Genomic DNA, 14,187 nt, shown 5'->3' with positions numbered 1-14,187 from the left:
AGGAGGAACCTTAGCTATTGGGTTTGGCAAAGAGAGAGGGGCCCCTGGTCTTAGGATGGCACAGGCTAGAATGTTTTGGCTTCCATTTTTTACCTTCAGTTTCACTTTTCCTTGTGGATTTCAATTTAAACTAATTATTGACAGAAGTAGTATGTATTATATAAATGTATAAATTATGTTACATTTATAATTATATAAATTATCATTATTTTATATTTATAATTTATAATAATATAATTATTATAGTCTGATCAGGTCACATGAAACTATAGAAGATGTAAAAAGTTACAGATATCTTCTTTATCTTGAAATATGAAGGTGAAGGGCTCCTTCAGAATCTAATTTGTACTTCTTATTAATTAGAAGTGCTTCATCTCTACTATCACTAGTGGGGATTATGCTCTCTTTAGCTTTAAATTAAAGCTAAAGCATACAGTTAATGATGAGTCAAATCCAAACATATCCGCAACAACATGTTTCAAATTGCTTATTTCTTTAACAGCGAGTAGGAGTCTCATTTCCTATCTACTATTTTTGGTTTGTAATTGAGAGAGAGCATGAAATATTAACTGGTCAACAATGTATAATGTGGTGCTTATTGTCTTATGCAAGCTTTCTAAAAATGATATAAAGATAATGCCATTAATTGTTCATAAAATGGGAGCTACAATTATATCATCTCATGATCTGAGCCCAGCTATCTAAAATTTGATTAATGCTGTTAAGCAAAGCACAGTGTAATTCCAAGTTTGCACAGGTTACTGAAGCATCTGTAGCTTCTTGATCCCGCAAGGAAGTACTTGATTTGTTTTTGTAGCAGGGGTAAGGTGTTTTTAGCTACATTCTAGAAAAGAGGATGTAGAAGGGAGAGTCGGAGGAGATACTCATTTCACTCAAAGAAACTTTTCTAAGAAACTGAATCTCACCAGTCGGGCCAGTTGAACCAAGAGAAGTAGCTGCACAGCAATAAATCCCACCTCCCACCCAGGACAATTGTAGATTATTAGTTGTTGAACCCAGCGGAGCCTGTGCCTTTTGGTTGTTTTTCCCAGTCCCTGAGAAACTCAGCAAAAAGTCTGCCTGAACAGATATGCCTTGGACTCTGCCTTTGGCAGTCCATCAGAGAACGAGACTTCTAAGGGCCTTGTTGTAAGAATTTCTGCTGCAGATCACAGAGACTTATGTACTGGAAACTGATACCAGAAGCACCCCAGCTGGGCTTAACTCCCATGATGGAACAGAAGAGCAGAGGTGACTTTTTACATAACTGGGTCCTCATCCATTCTATTTTAAATTCCACCTGGATGCTACCAGTGTGGAACGGAGCGCAGGCTTGTGACCACTGGCTCTCGGGGAGGGGGGGGGGGGGGGCGGGGAATGGCATTCTGGATGTCCTGCTGCCCTTTGGTGGCCTGAAAAGCCCGACTTGGAGCAGCAGAAGCGACACGAGTAATGAAACCAGGAGAAGGGGCAGGGGGTGGAGAAGGATGCTCTCTTGTCTTCCTTTTAAAATTTTCACAACTCTGAAAGTAAAAAAAAAAAAAAAAATTTTTTTTGTTTACTTGTCTTAGAAATTAAGATTGAAGAAACTTCATTAAGTGTTTATTAGAAAGTGGCTTATCTCTAGTGATATTTTGTACTGGTTATGCAATCTTTTGGAGAGAGGGAATAAAAGTAAAATATGATCCTTGACAAACAGGACTGGTCACTATTTGTCAAAACTGAGATCCATGGAGAACATTAAATCTCTCCATACCCCTTTTCATTTTTTTTTTTTTTCTGAATTCTGCAAAACAGAGCAACTCAATTAATGAATTGTTGTTGACTTTAATAAGTTATCATGAAAACTACTTCAGAAAACCTGGACTTTCATTTTTTTTTTTAAGGAATACTGTTTATGGAGAGATCGCTGGGCTGTCTATAATGGAAAAAAAAACAAATTTTCTCTCTTTTTTCCTTTCTTTTTACTAAAATAGAGCCATCTCAAACTTTAAGGCAAAAAACTTCAAGGGGAAAGAAGTTTTAGAAAGAAGTGACGGTGTCTGTCTTATTCCAACTGTTGGTCTGCATAATTCATTTAATTGTTGTGATGTAATAAATATCCTGCTGTCAACAAAATGCCAGTTAAAAATCAATAAATGCTGAAACTGTGTGTTGGAGGCTGTTCCTACGTTTAACCACTGGATACCATCTTCATTATGGTGGGCAGCATGTGGAAGTGGGTTTGGTTTGTTAAGTCTGGTCAATTATCATTTCGTGCTTACTCTTCCTCACCCAGTGATGAATCACATTTAAATTTAGCTTTCATTTGTTCACTTTCCGGACTGAAACCTTTAATGACTTCTTATTTACTCTTACCAAATTTTAAACCCTTTGGTTTAACTTCTAAAAATTCTTCACTCAGGATTTCTCTTTAGCTGTCATTTTTTATTAAATTCACTATATTTCCTCATGCTTATTCCCTCTAGGCAGCCCAGCTTGTTTCTTCCCTTTTCCACAAGCAGAGTCTGCATGTTTCTATTTCCACTTCTTGAGAAACACTCCTTCTCCATGCCTAGAATTTTTTCCCTTTCCTTTTTACTTCCCCAAGCCCACCTTTATGTCACATTTCTTCAGGAAACCTTCCACAGTTCACCATATTAAAGCCTCTCTGTCTTCTACTTCCCCCGAGGTAGCTACTAGAAAATGCATCATTTAATTTACTTCTGCTTTCTGAGGGTTTAGCGTGCCTTTATTGTAAGTCACCAATTAGATTATTAGGTTAGTCACCAATACAAACCTCTTCAAATCAAAGAATACAAGGAATTGTTTTGCAGCCCTCTCAATTCCTACAACCAGGCAAATGTGTAGTAGATACTCGATATTGGTTGTGTGGTTGTTGTTTTAAAAGATAAAGCATCTCTTTTAATGCTGGAATAAGTGAAGCATAAAGTCGAAAATTGGAGATTCGCCATGACTTGTACCTAGGACGTTGCATTAGTGCGGGCCACGTGGTTTGCACAGTTTCCAAGGGAACCACCAGATTGCTAGGTCTAAAGTATTCACAGCTTCAGTTTCTGCTAGTGTTAAAATCAGTAAATAAACGGATACTCTTAAATCTTTCTGACAAATCTGTAGCCCTGCCACATGCTCTTTCCAGGTATGTCTGTTGAGCTCTGCTAATAACTCCGACTTTTACCGGAGCTGTCTCCAGAGACGGCTTTTATTCCAGTAGGCAAGTGCTCAGAGCCCAGGAGATTTACAAGCGTTCAGAGACATAAACACGGATGGCGGAGAAGGTGCGAGGTGTGTTCCAACTGCAGCCCTCTCACCTTCTGTTAGTGATTACGGGAAGGGAGGCATCAATACAAAAACAGCCGGTTCGAGGGCTCTCAAGTTTGCAATCTGATGAAGTCTTCTGGTGCCAGACCAACTTCTGGGGTTGTCACATGGCTTAGGGAAGCAGCTTCCAAAATGTGCTGAAAACCACAATATTGATATGCTGGGCCACATGCCAGAACAGAGCCTGAGTCCAGCCGACTGGGTAAAGGATTCCAGTTGCTACTTTAGCACCAGCGTATTGTCTGCAATCCCCAGGGCACACTCATGAAACCAGCACCAAACACAGTGGAGCCACTTTTTAATGCTGTTTTGGGGAGAGAGCTAATATTTGCCTTATAGGTTAACTGAGTTATGGCAGGCTTCGGCAGAGCAGAGTTTTCCTTCAGGAACTGATTTGGCCTTCAGCATATCTTAATCTTAGAGTGATTGTTGGCAGTCCAGGGTGGGGTTCGGCTCTGGAATCTTCCCCTTTGCTACTTCCCTCCTCTCCCTGCCCCAGGGGTTCTGATGAATAAAGCATGCACACAGAGAACTGAACCAGTTTGGGCAAAGTATCAGGTTTATTAGTCGAGCTTTGATTATGCAAAGCGAAGTTTTCTATTCCTTCCCCCTGAATTGAAGATAGCAAGACAGAGCCAATAGATCCACCCAGTCTCACGCTGAGAAACCAGGCCTGAGAGAAAAGGCTGGCAGGAGGCCACAGGAAGTGGAGAGGTCAGCTCACTCTCCTGAAACATGTCCACCAGGCCTCTGAAGACAGCACGTGGGGCCATCTTGCTTTGGAGGTACTGCAGTGCTCTCAAGGACCAACTGATGCCGCTCTTTCTCTGCAGGGGAGGAGTAACCATGAGATAGAAAATAAGGCACAGATGTCCTCATCATGGAAGAAAGAAATGAGAGTACCGATACTTGAAGGATGTTCTCACTTCCTGGGGCAGAGAGAGCAAGATAATCAGCTAACTACTGTTAATCAGTGGATAATCAGTCTGCTGCCTCCTGTAAAACGCAGTGTTGCAAGCCCTGGAGGGGGGCAGATGGGTAGGCAGATGAAGAACCCCCATGGGAGCTATGGGCAGGAGAGCTACGACATGAAGGCTATGGACTGTATTCTGAGAAAAGGCAAGCTATGCAGTGAGGATTAGGATCACTGTAGGGAGCTGTGAGTCAAGGGCACAACGATGCTCATCGCAGCACTAGCCCCCTGTGCCCTTGGAAGACACTCTTGATTGTACTGACAAACCCAGGGGAACAGATGGATGAATTCACCAAAAGACATAGTGTCCCGAATAAGACCATCCTCTTCCACTTATTTAACCTCAGAGCACATTATTTGGTTTATTTTTTGGCTTGTGGTTTCCTTTGGTAACTGTAAAATTAATTCATGGTCCCTCACAGGTTGTCATCATCTCAGGGAAGTAGCCTAGAAACACATTGGGTGGTCTAGAGTAATCAATACAAGGTTAGAAAGGTAGATGAGGAGAAGTCACAAAATAGGTCATTAACAGGAGGCTTAACATAAGAGGATACATTTGAAAACTGTATATGGTCATATGGATGTAGATGAATGTTCATTAAAATGCTGAAGAAATATTTTGATTAATTTCATATGCACAATTGTTTGTTGATAAGTTGCACACAATTTTAGACCAGACAAAACACGTTAGAGCTGCTTATGACTGCATATAAAGAAATAAGCTATATTTTTTCAGGATAATTTAAGTCATTTGATAACACATAACACAGGGTTATTTTTGTTAATTGTTTGCTTTAGGGTGTGTCTTGACTTGGCATCCCAAAGCAAAAGAAAGGAGTTGAAAGTCATAAATATATTTCACAGCTGGAGAAAACAGAAGAACCACTTAGAAAGATTAAGGTCACATAGCATTGTTTACCTTTCTGACTGAGTTCTATTCAGTAGCCTCTTGGACTTTTTCTTTCTTATAATATTTCTGTGCTCTTTCCCCTCATATTTAAACTATATCTACCATTCTGTAATCTAATCAAAATAGTACAACAGAAAATCAAGGGAACGTTGCAAGACAACTTAAATAAAATCATCCTTCTACTAAAATTCTCACAATACTACAGGTTTTTAAAAATTATATATATGACATAATCAAACAATTTTCTAAGTCCTGTAACAACAACAACAACAACAAAACAGCAGTGTGCTACTTCCCCGTTTGCCGTTTATCATTCCATAAGAATAATAACTTTCAGCTCTTTTAGCTGAATTCTTTTGGTATTTTGCTCCAATTTGTTAAGTATCATCCTTGTACTGTTACTTCTTAATTTCGAAAATTTTAGGCATTGTCTGTAACTTTCCACTGTGGAAGCTGAGGTTTTGTTCTGTTTCCCCAGCCCTACTCCCTCATATTTATTTTTTGTAGCCTTTATATTCCCAATACAGATGTCAAAAAATTGTGGTTAGATCAGCAGTCAGTCTTTATTTTATTGTGAAACATAATGTTATTGATGCTAAGCTATGTAGTATACCATGATTTTTTCCTTGCTTGCCTTTTCTCCCTATTTTCCTGTTTTGCTTTCGTTTTTTTAATTTGTTTTTTGGCCAGTCTTGCTCATGTGGGATCTTAGTCTCTTGACTAGAGATCTAACTCTCATCCCCTATAGCGAAAGCCCCGAGTCTTAACCCTGGACCACTGAGGAAGACCCCTATTTTCCTGGCTTCTATGTGCTTATCACAAATCTAACCCCGAACCTCCCGATTTTCTAAATTTCCTCAAATGAGTCAGTGCATGTGTGTGCTTGCTAAGTCCCTTCAATCGTGTCTGACTGTTTGGAACCCTATGGAATGTAGCCCATCAGCCTCCTCTTTCCATGGGTTCTCCAGGCAAGAATACAGGAGTGGGTTGCCATGCCCTCCTCCAGGGCATCTTCTTGAGCCAGGGATCGAACCTGAATCGCCTGTGGCTTCTGCACTGGGGGCAGATTCTTTACTACTGAGCTACCAGAGCAGCCTCAGATGAATCAGAAGTTTCATCAGTTTTATCTTTTTGACAGTGCATCCCCACGTCCTGTGACCTGTCCCCACCTGGAACGGTTGCCTCCACATCTGTGATCTGCTTCACCATCATCCCAGAGATCACATATTTCTTGTGTCTTTGTAGAAACCTCAGTTTCTGACTCTTATCTATTTCCCATTATTGGTTTAGTCCTCTGTTCTGGGGGAGCACATAACTCTTGTAGCTTCCCAAGAAAGAGTGAATGGGAGTTAAGCTAAGCTTTACGAGAACTTGCCTGTCTTAGAATAGCTGTTTCCTATTCTAGCAGTTTGACTAGTATTACATTCTAGGTTAGGGATAATTTCCTTTCAGAATTTTGAACACACTTCTCCATTGTTTTCTAGCTCCCATTTTTACTATCAAAATATCAGAATGTGCTATATAATTCCAGACCCTTTTGTATATGAATTTTTTTCCTTTGATATCTTTTAAAATCTCTTTCTCTATGATATTTGGAAATTTCATGATGGTGTGGCTAGATGAGGGTGTCTTTTCACCTACTCTAGACTCTGAGTAGACCATCCCAATGTGAAAATTAGGTTTTTATAGGTAAAATATTTTTAAATTGTTTCATTGACGATTTTCTCTCCTCTGTGTCCTTTCTCCTTTTTTAGAACTTTCATTTTGTGACGGTTGGATCAACTTTCTGGTTCCATAAGTTTTGTAACTACTGTGTTCTAATGTCATGTCTTTTTTTTTCCCTCTAATTTCTTTGAAAGTTTCTCAGTTATATCTTTTTTTGCTTCTGTTGAATTTTTCATTTTTGCTAGTATACATATGGATATGTGAATATACGCATGTGTGTGTGATTTCCAAGAGATCTTCTTTACATTCTGTGCATGTTTCATTTCAAAATTAATTAATACCCTGTGGTGATTTTACGGATGTGGTATCTTCTTGCCATTTTTAGTATATGTATTAGTTTCTTATTACTGCTATAGAAATTCTCACAATTTTAGTGGCTTTAAAAAAAGCATATACTTATTATGTTACAGGGCTTTCCTGGTGGCTCAGTGGTAAAGAATCTGCTTGCCAATGCAGGAGATGCAAGTTCCATCCCTAGATCAAGAAGATCCCCTGGAGGAGGAAATGGCAACCCACTCCAGTATACTTTACTGGGAAAATTCCATGGACAGAGGAGCCTTGCAGCCTACAGTCCATGGGGTCACAAAGAGTTGGACACAGCTGAAGCGACTGAGCACATATTATGTTACAGTACTGGAGGTCAGATGTCTATAGGGTTGATCTGTGGGTCAGCAGGGCGGCATTCCTTCTGAAGGCTCAAGGGGAAAATCTCTTTCCTTGCCATTTCTAGCTTCTAGAGGCTGCCTGCATTCCTTGGCTGCTTCAAGTCACTCTGACCTCTGGTTCTATGACCTGTGACCTCCTTCACTGACTGTGACCCTCTTGTCTCCCTTGCATAAGGACTTTGCTGATTATGTTGAGATCATGTGGAAAACCTAGGAATCTCCCTTTCAAGATTCTGACCTTAATTACACCTGCAAAATCTCCTTTGCCATGTAAGGTAACACATAAATACATCCTAAGACTCAGAACATTGTAGTGGGTTGCATGGTGTCCCCTCCAAAAAATACCTCCACTGCCTCATACCCAGGACCTGTGAATATGATCTTATTTGGATTTTTCTGAATTATATTTCTTTGCAGACATAATTAAATTCAGAATCTTAAATGATATTATCATGGGTAATCTGGATGGGCCACAAACCCAATGACAAGAGCCCTCATGAAAGATGGCAGAGGAGAAGACAAAGAGGAAAGGGAGGAGGCCGTGTGAAGACTGAGGAGGACCTTGGAGCAGCGCTACAGGGAACATTTGGAGCCACCAGAAGCTGGAGGAGGGGGACTTCCCTGGTGGTTCAGTGGTTAAGAATCTACATTCCAACGCAGGGGACGCGGGTTCAGTCCCTGGTTAGGAAACTAAGATCCTGTGTGCTTCAGGGCAACTAAGCCTGAGCACCACTATGAGAAAGAAGCAGTTTTCATGTGCCACAGCTAAGAGTCGATGCAGCCAAAAATAAGTAAATAAATACCAAAAAAAAAAAAAAAAAAGAAGCTGGAGGCAAGGAAGTATTCTCCTCTAGAGCCTGCACTGGGACTCTAGCCCTACTGAGATCTTTTTTTCAGATTTCTGGTCTGCAAAACTGTGAGTGAATAAAGTTCTGCTGTTTTTAAGGCACTCTGTGGTATTTTGTTATGAAAATTCTGAAAAACCAACACAGATGTGGACATATTTGGGGGGCCATTATTCTGTCTAACATAGTATATTAATGATATTATTTGCAATTTTCTTACCCCTGCTTATTGCTTCCTTCAGTTTGTTTTGTCTCTATCTGTCATTATAGAAGCTTGCCTCAGATGTCTGGGGACCCTTGTTTTTGGCTCAGGATTACGAGTGGCATATTTAAAATTAGTTAGCTCTGAGCATATGGGTAGGACTTACTGATTTTGGATTTTATGTTAGGGTGATCTCAATGGATCATTTTAGTAGCAAATCTTTAATACCAGTATATTTATGTCTTGTCTCTTAGACTAGTCAGGTTTCCCCCCCAAAAGACTATCCCAGTCTCCTGTTTTGATGATATTGGCTAATGTTTTTCAGTCTAGCAGAGGGGAGGACTTGAGAGGTTCACTGTTTAAATATTGTGTGGGTTTGTTTGTTTCAGTATGACTAGCCTTGTACAGAAAATCTAATATAGACCTCACTGAAATATCTTGGTAACTTAAAGAGTTAAGCTTCCACACTAGAAACACTTGAATCAAAATAAAGGACAACTTTTATTAGTAGGAAATGTAAGAAGTACAGTTAGCAAAGGAGTTACCATGGTTAGGTTTATTCTCAAAACAAGAAAATTCTCATGATTCTGAAGACTAAGCTAAGAAAAGGATTAGTTCTTTTTAAAAGTAAAAAATATGACATTTTTCTTTTTTGACTACAATTAGCCTCTATCTGATTAAGAGCATCTCTGTATTTTGTTAGCAATGCATTTACCTAATGGCTATAAAACCAAACACACATCTGGATAATTGAAAATGTCAGCTTCCAATTGGAGACGATGACCCATTGTTGCTTGTTTGTGGCACAGCCTCTAAGTTCCACTTGCTGAATTTGTGGTTAACTTTTAGACCATTTTGGCTGACTGATAATTCTGACACCAAATGACATCCGCTACCACTTAGTAAGTTTTCTAAACCCCCTCTTTCTTTCTCCCCTTAATTCATCTTGCTCCCATTCCTTCCTTGCCTTTATTCTCATATTCTCTTGCTCACTCTTTTTGGTTTTCTTTCCTTCTTGTAACCTGATGACCAAAACTGGCTTGCCTTCCCAAATGGTGCACTAGCCAAAAAACAAAACAACTCTGATCTTTCCAGAACTGCAAGAATTGGTGGTTTAAGTGTTTGAATCCTGTTCCCCCAAGAAAACTTTGGCCAGTGGTCATCTTTCAGTACGACGTAGAAATAAACACTGCAAAGTGGAGCACACTCTGGTTAGGCTAACAGCTATGCTTTGTATTTGCGGGGAAAAGACAGAATAGAAGTTTTTTGTAGTTTACCCTCAGGCCACTAAAATACTTTACTTTCTGGAGACCAGATACAATGTGCATATTTAGTCAAATTTTAAAAATCCTTTAAAGTCCTTTACAACAAGGAATTTCACCACTGTGTTCTTTAATCGGCCTCATTCACCAGTGACTATTCCCATCTTAGAAGCTTAATGAACATGTGTTCTCATATAAGTGATCTGGAGGAATCTGTGTAGAAGCTCTGGGGGAGAGGACTACTGTCATCGTACACTTGACTAAGTAATTCATTTTCTCTCTGAAAAATGCACCTGCACAGAGCCATGAGAATGGATAAAACACTTAGGACACAGCTTACCAGATGAGACAAATTGGTGCTGGCAGTCTTTGAGATAGTTGGCATCGTAGCCCGATTGCACTGACATCCAAATCCTCTAAGCAGTAAAGGAGGAACATAAGCTTTTTATTTCCATCAACAGTTAAGCCGATGAGTGATCTTCTCCATTTAACAATGCTTTACATCTTTGGCAACCGTCTAAAAATGGCCTGCCTTTAGATGCTTCGGGCCTCCTGCTTAAAAATGCAGTGCAAACAAAAGCACAATCTTTCATTGCTTTATCGTGTGAATGATCTGGAGGGGTTTGTTTGGAAGCTCTAGACGGCTGAGAGGACCGCTGTCATAATACTCTTGACTAGGTAATTTTTAGTTTGCTTTGGGCAATGAAAACCTGCAAATGAAGAGCTAGAAGGGGAAAAGATGTGGGTCTTCTAGCTGGGTCTTCTGACTAAGCTAAATTGATAACATGGGAAACAACGGTAGGCAATAGGAATAGCCCAATCAGGCCATCTCTGGAATCTTCACCTCTCCAGGTGAAATATCTGAATTTCTTTAACAGTTCCACAAAGGTACTATATTCCAAGTTTGCTGCTCAAGGATACATGATTCAAGTTTCAGCTTTTAGAAGTGAACTTGGCATGACACTTGGGCACATTGGCAGCCAATGCCCCTTGCTTCTCAGGCACCTTTTTTTCTCTGAGGAATCTTCTTTGCCAGGGGGGTCCCCTCAAAATTATACCCCGTTCCTCTATTTACTCAGTGCATTGAGTTTAGCCAGCTACGGGGAGAAAACCTGTAAATAAAATCACTCATACTTGAAGGAATCTAACAGCCCCAGTGTTCCAAGGATATGAACATCTTAAGAGACCCTGAAGGTAAATGTAAGTGATTTCACTAACTGAAAGTATTTCCAACAGAAGCATCTAGTAAAATAAGGAACTGTGGACGCAGTGGGGAGCCATCTGGTAACAAAGCAAGGAAGCTTTCCTTTTGCTCTAAATTCCAATCAACTGTACAGAAGTAAGAGCATTATTTGCAGCCCTCTTTACACCTCTCATATGCATATTTAAAAGGCATATATAATGCCACTCGCAAAACTAAATTGCTGAAGACTATATCTGCCATCTAGTTTTAGGGAAAAATATGCAGACAAATCTTTTAGTTAATCCACTGTTGCAAAAAATTATGGAATTGATGAGTGTAAAAGATGCAAGTACCTATTTGAAACTCACCAGAAACAGATGTCTACCTATGCTTTTCAGTGAAAACGTTATCCCTCTACGCATAGCACTTTCAATTCCATAATTAGATTCAGTTGCATTGTTAATGTACTGTTGACATTAACTTGTATCTCATATACACAAGACTGGGAATACACATATGTTAACTTGAAACAGCTGTTTGCAAAATTACTACAATATGGCCTATACTTCTTTTAACCATTATGTCCTTCCATTCAAACATGATTTGCATCTGTAAGCACTTATTATGTATAAAATTAAAGGAAGATTTATGACATAAAAATGATAAATTTTGATACTACATTAATATTGCATTTGACAGTTGCATGGTAGAAAAAGAAAGTTAATAGAAATCTTTCTACAGATCAGAAGCTGTGCCTCACTGGTATGCACGCCGGAAGGGGCATCTTCCCATATACCCTAGGGTCCGGGTAGCAGACAACTTTGGGTAAGACCATCTCTACAGTCTGTCTCTTATCTCCTCTGTTCTTGGGAATGGCAGAATCTTTGAAATAGTTATGTGATGCTCCTCACTTTTTCCAACAGCCCCATTTCTGGTTAGCTGATATCTGAAATTCCCCAACTAAAAATGTCTGACTTTGTTCTCAAAACCTCAGTACCCTTGTGAGGGTTTGAGGTATTGGCCCTCATGTTTCATTGAACCTGGACATGATTTCGTCAGACCCTCTCCAGTTTTGATAAAGGCAGGGAGGCAACTGCTGAGATGAGCAATGCTAGGGGACAGCAAAGAGAAGGCAGGGGCACCTCTGTCTTGCACAGACTGCGAACCTTAAGGCCTGGCACTCAGGTGTCAGCAGCTCCCCCACTGAGTGCCTAACAGTGCCCCCCAGAGCCCAGGCGGACAGCTTCCTTGTGTGGCTCACACCTACCCCAGCTACCTCTTCTGGGCCTTACCTTAGTCCAAGGGGGTTCCATGGGAACCGATCAATAACTAGAAGGGGTTTAAAAAGCACACACTGTTTATTGGGCTCCCCAAGTGGCTCAGCAGTAAAGAATCCACCTGCAAGGCAGGAGGCACAGGAGACATGGGTTCGATCCCTGGGTTGGGAAGATTCCCTGGATAAGGGAATGACAATCCACTCCAGTATTCTTGCCTGGAGAATCCCATGAACAGAGGAGCCTGGCGGGCTACAGTCCATGGGGTTACAAAGAGTCGGACTTGACTGACTGACTAATACTTTCAACTTTCAATGCTATTTCTAACATAATGCTTTGTCAAAGCCTCTTGGACGAGTTCTATTTTTGAGGATGATTTCTAACTCCCCAAAAATGGTAGAATTGGGTACTGCATTTATTTTTTCATGTTAGAAAAATTCACTGAATGTCTTTTCTGTGCTAGGCAATTTATTTCTAAACTGAGAATGCAAAGATAAAAATACTAAATGAAAGATGCCAGCTGCAAAAGAACACATATTGTATAACTCCATGTACAGGACATATTCAGGGCAGGTTGATCTATAGATACACAAAGCAGATGAGCAGTTGTCTAAGGCTGGGGTGGAGAAGAAAAAAGGGTGGAGAGTAATCCCTGTATTTCTTTTTAGGGGGACAAAAAATGTTCTAAGGTTAGATTATGGTGATGGTGCAAATAAGTAAATTCACTAAAAACCATTGAATTGCACACTTGAAATGGACACATTTTATGGTATGTAAGCTATATCTCAGGTTTCATGGGTGGCACTAGTGGTAAAGAACCCACCTGCCAATGCAGGGGACTCTAGAGTAGCAGATTTGATCCCTGGGTCTGGAAGATCCCTTGGAGGAGGGCATGGCAACCCACTCCAGTATTTTTGCCTGGAGAATCCCATGGACAGAGGAGCCTGGGGGGCTACAGTTCATAGAGTCAGAGAGACTATGAGTTGCAGAGTCAGACAGGACTGAAATGATTTAGTATGCACACACAAACACATTCAAACTATATCTCAATAAACAGTTAAAAGGAAATAGTAAATAAGCACAACCAAACACGGAAAACACTCAGTTCCTTCCTTGTGGAGTTGATATTCCAGTGGGTACAAATTATTAAACAAAGAAAGATAAACGTTGAGATGGGGTGGGGTGTGAAGTCAAGAGCTCTGGGGAAGCACAAAGAAAGGCCACTTTGACCAGTATTTGGGGAATCAGAAGAGGATTTCTAGAGGAGATGACATCTCAGCTGAGAGGCAGTAGCCAGAGAAAGGAGGATGAGAGAGAAATATTTGCTGAGCTCCGACTCTGTGTTAGGAATTACATGGTAGAAACATGAGGAAGAGTTAATCCCAGGCCTTGAGAAGCTCAGGTTAGTGGGGGGAGCATGTAAATAGGATGTTATAGATAGTTATTATATAATGTGGTAGTGCAATGGCAGAGTTGGAATATGGGGGCTGCAGAAGTAACAAAAAGGGGGGAGAATCCACTTGAGGGAGACAGTTCCACTTTGGCCTATTGAGCTGTAGAACTGTGATCTTCCAAGTGCCTCTTACACAACCTGACCTCACCTCAGCTTGCTCCTACTCAGTTACTTAGTTCTGTCCGACTCTGTGCAGCCTTATGGACTATAGCCCTCCAGGCTCCTCTGTCTATGGGATTTTTCAGGCAAGAATACTGGAGTGGGTTGCCATTTCTGCCTCCAGGGGATCTTCCCAACCCAGGGGGTTCGAACTCACATCTCCTGTCTCCTTCATTGCAAGCCAGTCATTGGTGAAGACAGGATTCAGTTAAGCC

Source organism: Ovis aries, chromosome 4, assembly GCF_016772045.2.
Source record: "Ovis aries strain OAR_USU_Benz2616 breed Rambouillet chromosome 4, ARS-UI_Ramb_v3.0, whole genome shotgun sequence".
Taxonomy (NCBI): Eukaryota; Metazoa; Chordata; class Mammalia; order Artiodactyla; family Bovidae; genus Ovis; species Ovis aries.
Note: the sequence above shows the minus strand (reverse complement) of the source record.